Source organism: Poecilia latipinna, unplaced genomic scaffold (genome assembly GCF_001443285.1).
Source record: "Poecilia latipinna isolate Pla-1442-1.1 unplaced genomic scaffold, P_latipinna-1.0 Scaffold394, whole genome shotgun sequence".
NCBI lineage: Eukaryota > Metazoa > Chordata > Actinopteri > Cyprinodontiformes > Poeciliidae > Poecilia > Poecilia latipinna.
The window spans coordinates 220,264-224,252 of NW_015113010.1; the positions used below are offsets into that span (position 1 = coordinate 220,264).

The window sequence follows — 3,989 nt, forward strand, 5'->3', positions numbered from 1 at the left end:
GTGTATCATATAATAACGGTGACTAGAATTGAGTTTTGGCAGCTCTTACAGTGCTAATATTCCGTTAAATCAAACATCACTGAAAGAATTAATTAAATACAAGAAAATAGTTCTATTAATGAGGAAACTTTCACGTATGAAATATGTAGAAAAAAAAAACACAGTTAAGTGTTATGTTCATTGATATTAGTAAAAAGAATATCTAAAGCTTATGTGCACCCTAGAAAATATAGATTTTCATTTAAATAAACTGGAGACTGCAAGGTTTATCTGAATAGGTTTTAATCAAAAATAATTCAGTTAAAATTCTAACCAATATCAAACCTTTACAGATTTATATACAGTAGAAATAAGAATTGTACAGACAGACAGACAAACCCTTGGTGCTCAAGACGTGGCTAGAAGAAGAGCCCTAAAGATTCATTTTTTGTTTATTCATTTTTCAGGTTCCAGTTGTAGACCTTTACCTGAAGGTCCCAGCTAAGACAACCATGCTTCCTGGCAATGACTTCTAAAGCTTAATAAGCTCAGTTTATTAGCAAGTTTTCATATTATGTCTTAGACCTTATTACAGTTCAAATGGTTGACATTCAATAACCCCCAAAATTCTGTTTTATGAGTCAATTTTAAACTTTATTTCACAAGCTAACCCGATCCTCTTCGCAGACGCCTCAATTAGTCAATTATCCAAACAGACAGTCGCCTAGACAACTGAACCAGTCAGTCAATAATCTTTTGATCTCAAACTAAATCCTGCATGGCAGGAGAGTTTCTGAAGATGACCAAAATCAAATTAAAACCCCGCTGCAACTCGTTTCCACTCCAGCTTAGATCTTCTTCATTTCATTTGCGTTGTCTTCTCATTGTATTGTCTTGTTGGCCTTTGTGAAAGAGATGTCAATCACTCTATGACATATGGGTAGCTAAAGATTAAATGTGAACAGAAGAGTGGAAATATTGATTCGGTACAGGGTTTATTTCCGACACCGCACATATACGTTTGATGTGAATTACGGGTTCCTGTGCCAGAGAGTACCGGCAGGTCTGTTTTTGTGTTGGTCCACAGTTTACTATGTTTTTGATGCCATGCCAGTGTCTGTCTCTGTTTAAGCGTGCCAGCGGAACAGTGTATGCACCTGCTTTTTTTTTTTGTTTGTTTGTTTGTTTGTTTTGTTTTTGTGTGTCTGTTTGCGTATCCGTATGTGTACTGTACGTGTCTGAGTGATTGTACATGCGCCTGCCTGCCTTTATGCATGCATCTGTGCTCGTCTATGTGTCTTTGTATGCGTGCATGTGTGTGTGTGTGTGTGTGTGTGTGTTTTCCCTTGAGCTTTCATGGAAAGCCTTCATGGCCTTGTGCTCCTCCTCATCAGACTCTGTGTCTAGAGGCATAGCTGTAGGGTGGGCCTTTACCGCAGGGATCCTGGGACCAGTGGGGGACAATATCTCCTGCCTTATAGCTGTGAGGATGGAGGGAGGTGGGAAGGAGGAAAACAAAATGACATAAATATTGTTAAATACTGTTTTTTTTTTTTTTCAATTCTATTCTGTTCACTTTTTCCTGATCTTGCCTTACTTCCTCTGCAAAGAGTTTCACAAGATATCACCTTTCAGGACCAGGTCTCTGGTATCTGTGTGCTGTATTATACACATATTTTAAGGGAATCTTCTGTCAACACTTTGCAATCAGGCTGGTCACATGATCAGGCTTTGTCACAAAATGAGCAAAGCTTTTTTTTTTTTTTTTTTTTTTCCTTCAGAGAAAACCTACTTGACAAGGAGAGAAAAAAAAATGTTTTTCAGAAGGTAGGAAATAAAATGATGATCAGGAAGTATTATTTAAAGTGACAATGAGGCGCAACATTAAAATTTCAGCTTGAATTTATGCTTGATTTCTAATTTATAGAGAGGTAATTTAATGAGGGGTTTTTTTCAGCCTTTGGGAAATACTCTAATTGTTTCAAAATATAAATTATATTCACAATTTATCACTCAACATGAGAATTGACTTTTTCTTTCGAAATCCAAAATATTTTTATGAGTTTCTCTCCTTCCTTGATGTTGCTCTTTGAGTGTTCCAAGTATTTATTTATATTTTTTTATTTCTTAAAAAAGTGGCACAATTACAAGACAGATGACAGATTAAACCATACGCTCATCAATTCTCACCACAGTCGTCACAATGAACAGAAAATCTTAACTGATGACTTCACCGAGATTGGATTACCTGTTCTCCTCTCTTCGTGGGAAGAAAAGTAGATTTCTGGCCACCTTTCACCTCTGGGCATTCTAAACAGGAGCCACACACACATCAGCAACATCCACCGGAGTTCAGCTTTCTGCGTGGGTGGAACGGAAACAATAAACGTATTTTAAATTATTGGTTTTGTCAGAATTTTCTACTTTACTCAGAAGATAAAAAAAAAAAAATGTACAGATGTAAACATGGAATAGTAATGAACCTTAGCAGGAGTGCATGGCTGTTTCTCCAAAACAACTAGTATAAAAAAAAGTATAGAAGGACCAGAAATATTGTAGGACAACATATGAAGCAGATTTACATAATTTAAACTTCATAATAATACAGTAAGAAAATGGAAAAAACAAAAAGGGTATCCATGGCAGAGTTTCAAAGTGAAAACTTTCTGACCAACACAAAAGCTCTACAATATATCTGACATTTGTCAAAAAAAAACAACTTCTTGTTTATCCCTAAGACTAAAATATTCTGTACTGTGAGATACTTAGTTTAATTGTGGTTAGGTTATTTAGTAGGATAATCTGATACACAAAGAGCTCAAAAAGACAAAGTGAAAGTTAGGGTTAGTTAAATTCTATGCTCAAATCCAAATTATTAATGGACGTATAACATTAAGTATGCAATTTGTGCCAAGAAAGCCTTTAGTGTTGCTGAATTTAAATAATTACGCCGAGATCAGTGTGACAAAACACCTCTAAAGTGAAGTAACTCATTGCCAGTTATGGCAAACAGCTCATGGCAATTGCCGCCGCGCACAGAAAATGACTTCAAACCCGCGGCTACCAAAGTGGGTAGAAGCTGATGCATGGTCAGTGGGAAATGTCTCCTGGCAGATGGCTCCGTTTCGTATCCAAAACGGCTGGGGCTGTATGAAAAAGCAAAGGCACGGCATGACTGGCACTTTTATATTCTAATAAAGATGATTAGCGGCCAGCTATGTTTTGATACCCTCAGCAAGCACATATTTCTTTGTGGATAGTTGGACTAGCAGAATGATCTTACATAGAAAGCTGTAATGTTATGCTTTAATAGAAACACATGACAACAAACGGGTCCCGCCCTACAAAATGTCAAGCTGTTGCTTTAAATCTGCCTTGAACAAACATGCGACAACCTTGAAGCTAATACCATTACCTCTGCAGTTTTTCCACTGAGTGACACAGCAGGACTTGCTCCACAATGTGTCTCATCGGCGAGAAAGGGATGAGAAGCTGGGTGCGCACGCACACCCCACCGATGTGGGTAAGAGGGTGGGTAGAGGTGGGGGTTAGTGTGCCAGAGAGAGGCGGTCAGTGAGGTGGAAAAACTCAAAAGACAAAAGGGTGTGTGTCATGCCAAAACGACGACCACTCATCTGGTTTTAGACGGCAGAAAAGAGACAGACAGAGACAGACAAACTGACAGACGCATAGAGAGATGGGGTGAGTGTGGAGGGGATGATCAAAAGGACTGCAGCCATAATGATGAGGCCTCTGACTGGATGGACGCCGTCTCCATCCAGTTTGCTCTCATCAGTGTCAACTCTCCTCTGACAGACGCAACGCAGCATGTAGTACATGGATGCCTTACACTCATACTTTCTTGTCTGCAGTCACACAGACACACACACACGCACACATACTAGTTCTAAGGTATATTCTTGATAAAAATAGAACAAGTGTTAATTTACTTCTGTATTTGGTGAACCCAGGAGGATCAAGCTGGTAGTGTTCACTCTGGTCAGTAACCA

General features: G+C 38.5%; 1 long non-coding RNA gene across 1 annotated transcript; it reads right to left on the bottom strand.

Annotated features, from left to right (window-relative positions):
* Nucleotides 1-268: 268 nt before the first annotated feature.
* LOC106950335 (uncharacterized) lies at nt 269-3,474 on the bottom strand. The gene is made up of 4 exons (XR_001425595.1): nt 3,395-3,474; nt 3,034-3,119; nt 2,228-2,339; nt 269-1,460 (listed from the first exon to the last, which is right to left on the bottom strand). It is a non-coding gene; the product is annotated as an uncharacterized LOC106950335 (long non-coding RNA).
* Between the last annotated feature and the right edge of the window lie 515 nt (nt 3,475-3,989).